The sequence below is a fragment of the Nerophis ophidion genome, linkage group LG03 (genome assembly GCF_033978795.1).
Source record: "Nerophis ophidion isolate RoL-2023_Sa linkage group LG03, RoL_Noph_v1.0, whole genome shotgun sequence".
Classification (NCBI taxonomy): domain Eukaryota; kingdom Metazoa; phylum Chordata; class Actinopteri; order Syngnathiformes; family Syngnathidae; genus Nerophis; species Nerophis ophidion.
In genome coordinates, this window is record NC_084613.1 from 9,983,801 (window position 1) to 9,996,809 (window position 13,009).

Genomic DNA, 13,009 nt, shown 5'->3' on the forward strand with positions numbered 1-13,009 from the left:
CAGATTTCCAAAAAATGGAGAAATGGCCGAGTTACAGTGAGTAGGAAAACGGGAATTTTTGCGTTTTTCAGTTTTTCAGAGCCGACATGTAACATTAGAGTCAATGAGAGATTGGGCCGACTTTCTTGGCTTGGAGGGCCAACACAAGCGAAAATAGACACACGACCTCCATAAAAGTGACATTTTCCGAGAGAGGCCATGCGTGTCAACGTTTTCCCCGAAACACATGACAGTGGGATGAAATATGTGGCAGTGAGGAGGGATTGTTCACAAACAAAAAAGCATATTTTCAAGGCTTCCATCCGCTTTAACGGGAAAACCCCGATGGAGCTCGCCTCCTTCCGATGGCCTATTCAGCCAAAAACTAACATTGGACATCCAAACTTTATTAGCCAGGGTTAAAGTAGACAAGTGTGTGAACAAAATGAGACGTTAAGCACAGAGCTACGTTAAACAATGGCTGAGCTACAAGAGGAGGTATTGTCTCTATTTGAGCGTCCTGCTGGCATAATCCTTCATTATAAAGGATGTGTACCCATTTAATGGGATCATAGGTACCCATTCAATGGTGCCATCGCGATTAGTTTTCACAATAGCGTCGCCATGGTAACGCAAAGTTTTCCAAACTAAAAGGTCCGCCGTCGGCGCGAGCGAGACTTTTCCGACGGTATAACATATGTGGGGGTTCGTTGTCCGGTTAGCCTCACATTAACCGTAAGATAAATTGCGCGAATACTTTTGGAGCATTCACACAATGACACCGAAGTTTATGTAGGATTTGTTGAAAAACTTTGTGCCGAACAAAGTCTGATTGTGGGCAAACGCTTTCAGATATCGACTTTTCGTAAAAACCGTTAGCGCCTTAAGGCTTTAGGGAACATTCCGGAGTTCTCAGATTTCCAAAAAATTGAGAAATGGTCGAGTTACAGCAAGTAGGAAAACGGGAATTTTTGCGTTTTTCTGTTTTTCAGAGCCGACATGTAACATTAGAGTCAATGAGAGATTGGGCCGACTTTCTTGGCTTTGAGGGCCAACACAAGCGAAATGGGACACATGACCTCCATAAAAGTGACATTTTCTGAGAGGGTCCATGCGTGTCAACGTTTTCCCCGAAACACATGACAGTGGGATGAAATATGTGGCAGTGAGGAGGGATTGTTCACAAACAAAAAAGCAAATTTTCAGGGCTTCCATCCGCTTTAACGGGAAAACCCCGATGGAGCTCGCCTCCTTCCGATGGCCTATTCAGCCAAAAACGAACATTGGACATCAAAACTTTTTTAGCCAGGGTTAAAGTACACAAGTGTGTGAAAAAAACGAGACGTTAAGCACCGAGCTACGTTAAACAATGGCTGAGCTACAAGAGGAGGTATTGTCTCTATTTGAGCGTCCTGCTGGCATAATCCTTCATTATAAAGGATGTGTACCCATTTAATTGGATCATAGGTACCCATTCAATGGTGCCATCGCGATTAGTTTTCGCAATACCGTCGCTATGGTAACGCAAAGTTTTCCGAACTAAAAGTTCCACCGTCGGCGCGAGTGAGACCTTTCCGACGGTATAACATATGTGGGCGTTCGTTGTCCGGTTAGCCTCACAGTAACCGTAAGATAAATTGCGCGAATACTTTTGGAGCATTCACACAATGACACCGAAGTTTATGTAGGATTTGTTGAAAAACTTTGTGCCGAACAAAGTCTGATTGTGGGCAAACGCTTTCAGATATCGACTTTTCGTAAAAACCGTTAGCGCCTTAAGGCTTTAGGGAACATTCCGGAGTTCTCAGATTTCCAAAAAATTGAGAAATGGTCGAGTTACAGCAAGTAGGAAAACGGGAATTTTTGCGTTTTTCTGTTTTTCAGAGCCGACATGTAACATTAGAGTCAATGAGAGATTGGGCCGACTTTCTTGGCTTTGAGGGCCAACACAAGCGAAATGGGACACATGACCTCCATAAAAGTGACATTTTCTGAGAGGGTCCATGCGTGTCAACGTTTTCCCCGAAACACATGACAGTGGGATGAAATATGTGGCAGTGAGGAGGGATTGTTCACAAACAAAAAAGCAAATTTTCAGGGCTTCCATCCGCTTTAACGGGAAAACCCCGATGGAGCTCGCCTCCTTCCGATGGCCTATTCAGCCAAAAACGAACATTGGACATCAAAACTTTTTTAGCCAGGGTTAAAGTACACAAGTGTGTGAAAAAAACGAGACGTTAAGCACCGAGCTACGTTAAACAATGGCTGAGCTACAAGAGGAGGTATTGTCTCTATTTGAGCGTCCTGCTGGCATAATCCTTCATTATAAAGGATGTGTACCCATTTAATTGGATCATAGGTACCCATTCAATGGTGCCATCGCGATTAGTTTTCGCAATACCGTCGCTATGGTAACGCAAAGTTTTCCGAACTAAAAGTTCCACCGTCGGCGCGAGTGAGACCTTTCCGACGGTATAACATATGTGGGCGTTCGTTGTCCGGTTAGCCTCACAGTAACCGTAAGATAAATTGTGCGAATACTTTTAATCATTCACACAATGAAACTGAAGTTTATGTAGGATTTGTTGAAAAACTTTGTGCTGAACAAAATCTGATTGTGGGCAAACGCTTTCAGATATCGACTTTTCGTAAAAACCGTTAGCGCCTTAAGGCTTTGGGGAACATTCCGGTGTTCGCAGATTTCCGATAAATGGAGAAATGGCCGAGTTAAAGCAAGTAGGAAAATGGGAATTTTTGCGACATGTAACATTAGAGTCAATGAGAGATTGGGCCGACTTTCTTGGCTTGGAGGGCCAACACAAGCGAAAATAGACACACGACCTCCATAAAAGTGACATTTTCCGAGAGAGGCCATGCGTGTCAACGTTTTCCCCGAAATACTTGACATTGGGATGAAATATGTGGCAGTGAGGAGAGATTGTTCACAAACAAAAAAGCACATTTTCAGAGCTTCCATCCGCTTTAACGGGAAAACCCCGATGGAGCTCGCCTCCTTCCGATGGCCGATTCAGCCAAAAACAAACATTGGACATCAAAAATTTTTTAGCCAGGGTTAAAGTAGACAAAAGTGTGAACAAAATGAGACGTTAAGCACCGAGCTATGTTAAACAATGGCTGAGCTACAAGAGGAGGTATTGTCTCTATTTGAGCGTCCTGCTGGCATAATCCTTCATTATAAAGGATGTGTACCCATTTAATTGGATCATAGGTACCCATTCAATGGTCCCATAGCGATTAGTTTTCGCAATAGCATCGCCATGGTAACGCAAAGTTTTCCGACCTAAAAGTTCCGCCGTCGGCGCGATCGAAACCTTTCTGATGGTATAACATATGTGGGGGTTCGTTGTCCGGTTAGTCTCACATTAACCGTAACAGAAATTGTGCGAATACTTTTAGAGCATTCACACAATGACACTGCAGTTTATGTAGGATTTGTTGAAAAACTTTGTGCCGAATAAAGTCTGATTGCGGGCAAACGCTTTCAGATATCGACTTTTCGTAAAAAACGTTAGCGCCTCAAGGCTGTGGGGAACATTCCGGTGTTCTCAGATTTCCCAAAAAATTGAGAAATGGTCGAGTTACAGCAAGTAGGAAAATGGCAATTTTTGCGACATGTAACATTAGAGTCAATGAGAGATTGAGCCAACTTTCTTGGCTAGGAGGGCCAACACAAGCGAAAATAGACACACGACCTCCATAAAAGTGACATTTTCCGACAGAGGCCATGCGTGTCAACGTTTTCCCCGGAACACTTGACAGTGGGATGAAATATGTGGCAGTGAGGAGAGACTGTTCACAAACAATTAGGCACATTTTCAGGGCTTCCATCCGCTTTAACGGGAAAACCCCGATGGAGCTCGCCTCCTTCCGATGGCCTAGTCAGCCAAAAACAAACATTGGACATCAAAACTTTTTTAGCCAGGGTGAAAGTAGACAAGTGTGTGAAAAAAATGAGACGTTAAGCACAGAGCTACGTTAAACAATGGCTGAGCTACAAGAGGAGGTATTGTCTCTATTTGAGCGTCCTGCTGGCATAATCCTTCATTATAAAGGATGTGTACCCATTTAATTGGATCATAGGTACCCATTCAATGGTCCCATAGCGATTAGTTTTCACAACAGCGTCGCCATGGTAACGCAAAGTTTTCCAAACTAAAAGGTCCGCCGTCGGCGCGAGCGAGACCTTTCCGACGGTATAACATATGTGGGGGTTCGTTGTCCCGTTAGTCTCACAGTAACCGTAAGATAAATTGTGCGAATACTTTTAGAGCATTCACACAATGACACTGCAGTTTATGTAGGATTTGTTGAAAAACTTTGTGCTGAACAAAGTCTGATTGGGGGCAAACGCTTTCAGATATCGACTTTTCGTAAAAAACGTTAGCGCCTCAAGGCTGTGGGGAACATTCCGGTGTTCTCAGATTTCCAAAAAATGGAGAAATGGCCGAGTTACAGCAAGTAGGAAAATGGGAATTTTTGCGACATGTAACATTAGAGTCAATGAGAGATTGAGCCGACTTTCTTGGCTTGGAGGGCCAACACAAGCGAAAATAGACACACGACCTCCATAAAAGTGACATTTTCCGACAGAGGCCATGCGTGTCAACGTTTTCCCCGGAACACTTGACAGTGGGATGAAATATGTGGCAGTGAGGAGAGACTGTTCACAAACAAAAAAGCACATTTTCAGGGCTTCGATCCGCTTTAACGGGAAAACCCCGATGGAGCTTGCCTCCTTCCGGTGGCCGATTCAGCCAAAAACAAACATTGGACATCCAAACTTTTTTAGCCAGGGTTAAAGTAGACAAGTGTGTGAACAAAATGAGACGTTAAGCACCGAGCTACGTTAAACAATGGCTGAGCTACAAGAGGAGGTATTGTCTCTATTTGAGCGTCCTGCTGGCATAATCCTTCATTATAAAGGATGTGTACCCATTTAATGGGATCATAGGTACCCATTCAATGGTGCCATCGCGATTAGTTTTCACAATAGCGTCGCCATGGTAACGCAAAGTTTTCCAAACTAAAAGGTCCGCCGTCGGCGCGAGCGAGACTTTTCCGACGGTATAACATATGTGGGGGTTCGTTGTCCGGTTAGCCTCACATTAACCGTAAGATAAATTGCGCGAATACTTTTGGAGCATTCACACAATGACACCGAAGTTTATGTAGGATTTGTTGAAAAACTTTGTGCCGAACAAAGTCTGATTGTGGGCAAACGCTTTCAGATATCGACTTTTCGTAAAAACCGTTAGCGCCTTAAGGCTTTAGGGAACATTCCGGAGTTCTCAGATTTCCAAAAAATTGAGAAATGGTCGAGTTACAGCAAGTAGGAAAACGGGAATTTTTGCGTTTTTCTGTTTTTCAGAGCCGACATGTAACATTAGAGTCAATGAGAGATTGGGCCGACTTTCTTGGCTTTGAGGGCCAACACAAGCGAAATGGGACACATGACCTCCATAAAAGTGACATTTTCTGAGAGGGTCCATGCGTGTCAACGTTTTCCCCGAAACACATGACAGTGGGATGAAATATGTGGCAGTGAGGAGGGATTGTTCACAAACAAAAAAGCAAATTTTCAGGGCTTCCATCCGCTTTAACGGGAAAACCCCGATGGAGCTCGCCTCCTTCCGATGGCCTATTCAGCCAAAAACGAACATTGGACATCAAAACTTTTTTAGCCAGGGTTAAAGTACACAAGTGTGTGAAAAAAACGAGACGTTAAGCACCGAGCTACGTTAAACAATGGCTGAGCTACAAGAGGAGGTATTGTCTCTATTTGAGCGTCCTGCTGGCATAATCCTTCATTATAAAGGATGTGTACCCATTTAATTGGATCATAGGTACCCATTCAATGGTGCCATCGCGATTAGTTTTCGCAATACCGTCGCTATGGTAACGCAAAGTTTTCCGAACTAAAAGTTCCACCGTCGGCGCGAGTGAGACCTTTCCGACGGTATAACATATGTGGGCGTTCGTTGTCCGGTTAGCCTCACAGTAACCGTAAGATAAATTGTGCGAATACTTTTAATCATTCACACAATGAAACTGAAGTTTATGTAGGATTTGTTGAAAAACTTTGTGCTGAACAAAATCTGATTGTGGGCAAACGCTTTCAGATATCGACTTTTCGTAAAAACCGTTAGCGCCTTAAGGCTTTGGGGAACATTCCGGTGTTCGCAGATTTCCGATAAATGGAGAAATGGCCGAGTTAAAGCAAGTAGGAAAATGGGAATTTTTGCGACATGTAACATTAGAGTCAATGAGAGATTGGGCCGACTTTCTTGGCTTGGAGGGCCAACACAAGCGAAAATAGACACACGACCTCCATAAAAGTGACATTTTCCGAGAGAGGCCATGCGTGTCAACGTTTTCCCCGAAATACTTGACATTGGGATGAAATATGTGGCAGTGAGGAGAGATTGTTCACAAACAAAAAAGCACATTTTCAGAGCTTCCATCCGCTTTAACGGGAAAACCCCGATGGAGCTCGCCTCCTTCCGATGGCCGATTCAGCCAAAAACAAACATTGGACATCAAAAATTTTTTAGCCAGGGTTAAAGTAGACAAAAGTGTGAACAAAATGAGACGTTAAGCACCGAGCTATGTTAAACAATGGCTGAGCTACAAGAGGAGGTATTGTCTCTATTTGAGCGTCCTGCTGGCATAATCCTTCATTATAAAGGATGTGTACCCATTTAATTGGATCATAGGTACCCATTCAATGGTCCCATAGCGATTAGTTTTCGCAATAGCATCGCCATGGTAACGCAAAGTTTTCCGACCTAAAAGTTCCGCCGTCGGCGCGATCGAAACCTTTCTGATGGTATAACATATGTGGGGGTTCGTTGTCCGGTTAGTCTCACATTAACCGTAACAGAAATTGTGCGAATACTTTTAGAGCATTCACACAATGACACTGCAGTTTATGTAGGATTTGTTGAAAAACTTTGTGCCGAATAAAGTCTGATTGCGGGCAAACGCTTTCAGATATCGACTTTTCGTAAAAAACGTTAGCGCCTCAAGGCTGTGGGGAACATTCCGGTGTTCTCAGATTTCCCAAAAAATTGAGAAATGGTCGAGTTACAGCAAGTAGGAAAATGGCAATTTTTGCGACATGTAACATTAGAGTCAATGAGAGATTGAGCCAACTTTCTTGGCTAGGAGGGCCAACACAAGCGAAAATAGACACACGACCTCCATAAAAGTGACATTTTCCGACAGAGGCCATGCGTGTCAACGTTTTCCCCGGAACACTTGACAGTGGGATGAAATATGTGGCAGTGAGGAGAGACTGTTCACAAACAATTAGGCACATTTTCAGGGCTTCCATCCGCTTTAACGGGAAAACCCCGATGGAGCTCGCCTCCTTCCGATGGCCTAGTCAGCCAAAAACAAACATTGGACATCAAAACTTTTTTAGCCAGGGTGAAAGTAGACAAGTGTGTGAAAAAAATGAGACGTTAAGCACAGAGCTACGTTAAACAATGGCTGAGCTACAAGAGGAGGTATTGTCTCTATTTGAGCGTCCTGCTGGCATAATCCTTCATTATAAAGGATGTGTACCCATTTAATTGGATCATAGGTACCCATTCAATGGTCCCATAGCGATTAGTTTTCACAACAGCGTCGCCATGGTAACGCAAAGTTTTCCAAACTAAAAGGTCCGCCGTCGGCGCGAGCGAGACCTTTCCGACGGTATAACATATGTGGGGGTTCGTTGTCCCGTTAGTCTCACAGTAACCGTAAGATAAATTGTGCGAATACTTTTAGAGCATTCACACAATGACACTGCAGTTTATGTAGGATTTGTTGAAAAACTTTGTGCTGAACAAAGTCTGATTGGGGGCAAACGCTTTCAGATATCGACTTTTCGTAAAAAACGTTAGCGCCTCAAGGCTGTGGGGAACATTCCGGTGTTCTCAGATTTCCAAAAAATGGAGAAATGGCCGAGTTACAGCAAGTAGGAAAATGGGAATTTTTGCGACATGTAACATTAGAGTCAATGAGAGATTGAGCCGACTTTCTTGGCTTGGAGGGCCAACACAAGCGAAAATAGACACACGACCTCCATAAAAGTGACATTTTCCGACAGAGGCCATGCGTGTCAACGTTTTCCCCGGAACACTTGACAGTGGGATGAAATATGTGGCAGTGAGGAGAGACTGTTCACAAACAAAAAAGCACATTTTCAGGGCTTCGATCCGCTTTAACGGGAAAACCCCGATGGAGCTTGCCTCCTTCCGGTGGCCGATTCAGCCAAAAACAAACATTGGACATCCAAACTTTTTTAGCCAGGGTTAAAGTAGACAAGTGTGTGAACAAAATGAGACGTTAAGCACCGAGCTACGTTAAACAATGGCTGAGCTACAAGAGGAGGTATTGTCTCTATTTGAGCGTCCTGCTGGCATAATCCTTCATTATAAAGGATGTGTACCCATTTAATTGGATCATAGGTACCCATTCAATGGTGCCATCGCGATTAGTTTTTGCAATACCGTCGCTATGGTAACGCAAAGTTTTCCAAACTAAAAGTTCTGCCGTCGGCGCGAGCGAGACCTTTCCGACGGTATAACATATGTGGGGGTTCGTTGTCCGGTTAGCCTCACAGTAACCGTAAGATAAATTGCGCAAATACTTTTGGAGCATTCACACAATGACACTGCAGTTTATGTAGGATTTGTTGAAAAACTTTGTGCCGAACAAAGTCTGATTGTGGGCAAACGCTTTCAGATATCGACTTTTCGTAAAAACCGTTAGCGCCTCAAGGGTGTGGGGAACATTCCGGTGTTCTCAGATCTCCAAAAAATTGAGAAAATGCCGAGTTACAGCAAGTAGGAAAATGGGAATTTTTGCGACATGTAACATTAGAGTCAATGAGAGTTTGAGTCGACTTTCTTGGCTTGGAGGGCCAACACAAGCGAAAATAGACACACGACCTCCATAAAAGTGACATTTTCCGACAGAGGCCATGCGTGTCAACGTTTTCCCCGAAACACTTGACAGTGGGATAAAATATGTGGCAGTGAGGAGAGATTGTTCACAAACAAAAAAGCACATTTTCAGTGCTTCCATCCGCTTTAACGGGAAAACCCCGATGGGGCTCGCCTCCTTCCGATGGCCGATTCAGCCAAAAACAAACATTGGACATCCAAACTTTTTTAGCCAGGGTTAAAGTAGACAAGTGTGTGAACAAAATGAGACGTTAAGCACCGAGCTATGTTAAACAATGGCTGAGCTACAAGAGGAGGTATTGTCTCTATTTGAGCTTCCTGCTGGCATAATCGTTCATTATAAAGGATGTGTACCCATTTAATTGGATCATAGGTACCCATTCAATGGTGCCATCGCGATTAGTTTTCGCAATACCGTCGCTATGGTAACGCAAAGTTTTCCGAACTAAAAGTTCTGCCGTCGGCGCGAGCGAGACCTTTCCGACGGTATAACATATGTGGGGGTTCGTTGTCCGGTTAGTCTCACAGTAACCGTAAGATAAATTGCGCAAATACTTTTGGAGCATTCACACAATGACACTGCAGTTTATGTAGGATTTGTTGAAAAACTTTGTGCCGAAAAAAGTCTGATTGTGGGCAAACGCTTTCAGATATCGACTTTTCGTAAAAACCGTTAGCGCCTCAAGGCTGTGGGGAACATTCCGGTGTTCTCAGATTTCCAAAAAATGGAGAAATGGCCGAGTTACAGCAAGTAGGAAAATGGGAATTTTTGCGACATGTAACATTAGAGTCAATGAGAGATTGAGCCGACTTTCTTGGCTTTGAGGCCCAACACAAGCGAAAATAGACACACGACCTCCATAAAAGTGACATTTTCCGACAGAGGCCATGCGTGTCCACGTTTTCCCCGGAACACTTGACAGTGAGATGAAATATGTGGCAGTGAGGAGAGACTGTTCACAAACAAAAAAGCACATTTTCAGGGCTTCCATCCGCTTTAACGGGAAAACCCCGATGGAGCTCGCCTCCTTCCGATGGCCGATTCAGCCAAAAACAAACATTGGACATCAAAACTTTATTAGCCAGGGTTAAAGTAGACAAGTGTGTGAACAAAATGAGACGTTAAGCACCGAGCTATGTTAAACAATGGCTGAGCTACAAGAGGAGGTATTGTCTCTATTTGAGCTTCCTGCTGGCATAATCGTTCATTATAAAGGATGTGTACCCATTTAATTGGATCATAGGTACCCATTCAATGGTGCCATCGCGATTAGTTTTCGCAATACCGTCGCTATGGTAACGCAAAGTTTTCCGAACTAAAAGTTCCGCCGTCGGCGCGAGCGAGACCTTTCCGACGTTATAAAAGTTGTGTACCCATTAGGGGTGTGTAGTTCTAGTTGTGTCTGGCCTCCCTTGTTGTGGTCATCGGCGAGGTTTTCTACGTTCCAGTTATTTTCCTTGCAAATTCTCAGAAAACGCCAGTCCGGCTCATTTTTCCCGCTGCACAAGTGCAGACCTGGATTCCGGGGCGCCGGGGGCACGGCACGCACCATGAGTCAGCGCTGCCGAGCTGTGAAACCCCGGGAGGGAGCGAGCGAGATGGAGGGTCTTGAGGACGGCGAGCATGAGGACTACACGCCGTGTCGGAGAAAGAGAGAGAGAAAGCGGCGAAGACGGAAGACGTTCAGGGTCGGAGTGAGTCAGGGACGGGAGGAAAAGACTCGGAGAGGGAGGTGGGAGGAGGGAGGGGATAAGAGGAGCTGGTGGCGTCCAAGTCGCACACGAGCATGAATATTCATGTTTGATTCCGCACAAGCGCTGCTGTATCAGACGTCTTATTGTCGGGGAGGAAGTCGTCCTGCATCAGCGTCAAGTCGGGGAGTCTCATGCTTCTTTCTCATGCTTCTTTGCACTGGAGGTTGTTTCCCCTTAAAGGACAGAATGTGGACGCCAAAATAGAAGCGAGTGGAGGATGGAGGTCAGGAGAAGGACAGTACACTTATTTAATAATACCACCTCAACATTTGATAACTGAACAATTATACACTTATTTAATAATACCACCTCAACATTAGATAACTAAACAATTATACACTTATTTAATAATACCACCTTAACATTTGACAACAAAACAATTATACACTTATTTAATAATACCACCTTAACATTTGACAACAAAACAATTATACACTTATTTAATAATACCACCTTAACATTTGATAACTAAACAATTATACACTTATTTAATAATACCACCTCAACATTAGATAACTAAACAATTATACACTTATTTAGTAATACCACCTTAATATTTGATAACTAAACAATTATACACTTATTTAATAATACCACCTTAACATTTGACAACTAAACAATTATACACTTATTTAATAATACCACCTCAACATTAGATAACTAAACAATTATATACACTTATTTAATAATACCACCTCAACATTTGACAGCAAAACAATTATATACACTTATTTAATAATACCACCTTAACATTAGATAACTAAACAATTATATACATTATTTAATAATACCACCTTAACATTAGATAACTAAACAATTATATACACTTATTTAATAATACCACCTTAACATTTGATAACAAAACAATTATACACTTATTTAATAATACCACCTCAACATTAGATAACTAAACCATTATACACTTATTTAGTAATACCACCTTAACATTTGATAACTAAACAATTATACACTTATTTAATAATACCACCTTAACATTTGATAACTAAACAATTATACACTTATTTAGTAATACCACCTCAAAATTTGATAACTAAACCATTATACATTTATTTAGTAATACCACCTTAACATTTGATAACTAAACAATTATACACTTATTTAATAATACCACCTTAACATTTGATACCTAAACAATTATTCACTTATTTAATAATACCACCTCAACATTAGATAACTAAACAATTATACACTTATTTAGTAATATCACCTTCACAGTTGATAACTAAACAATTATACACTTATTTAATAATACCACCTCAGCATTAGATAACTAAACCATTATACACTTATTTAATAATACCACCTTAACATTTGATAACTAAACAATTATACACTTATTTAATAATACCACCTTAACATTTGACAACAAAACAATTATACACTTATTTAATAATACCACCTTAACATTTGACAACAAACCAATTATACACTTATTTAATAATACCACCTTAACATTTGACAAGAAAAGTATTATACACTTTAATAATAATACCACCTTACACTAGACAAAAAACAATTAGATTATTATTTAATAATACCACCTTAACATTTGACAACAAAACAATTATAAACATATTTAATAACACCACCTTAACATTTGACAGCAAAACAATTACACTTCTTTGTTAATACCACCTTAACATTAGACAACAAAACAATGAAACACGTATTTATTAATACCACCTTAACATTTGACCACAATACAATTATACACATATTTAATAATACCACTTTAACATTAGACAAAAACAATTATATACTTATTTAATAATACCACCATAACATTTGACAACAAAACAATCATATACGTATTTAATAATTCCACCTTAACATTTGACAACAAAAAAAATTATACACTTATCAAAAAATACCACCATAACATTTGACAAGAAAACAATTACACATCTATTTAATAATTCCACCTTAACATTTGACAACAAAAAAAATTATACACTTATCAAAAAATACCACCATAACATTTGACAAGAAAACAATTACACATCTATTTAATAATACCACCTTAAGATTTGACAACAAAACAATTATACACTTATTTAATAATACCACCTTAACATTTGACAACAAAACAAATACATTCCTATTTATTAATACCACCTTAACATTAGACAACAAAACAATGAAACACATATTTATTAATACCACCTTAACATTTGACAACAATACAATTATACACATATTTAATAATACCATTTTAACATTAGACAAAAACAATTATATACTTATTTAATAATACCACCTTAACATTTGACAACAAAAAA

The 13,009-nt window shown here is 41.1% G+C and overlaps 1 protein-coding gene across 12 annotated transcripts in view; it reads right to left on the bottom strand.

Annotated features, from left to right (window-relative positions):
- LOC133549093 (membrane-associated guanylate kinase, WW and PDZ domain-containing protein 2-like) overlaps nucleotides 1–13,009 on the bottom strand; it is a 292,488-nt gene that overhangs the window by 126,407 nt on the left and 153,072 nt on the right. The gene's annotated exons all lie outside the window — the stretch shown is intronic.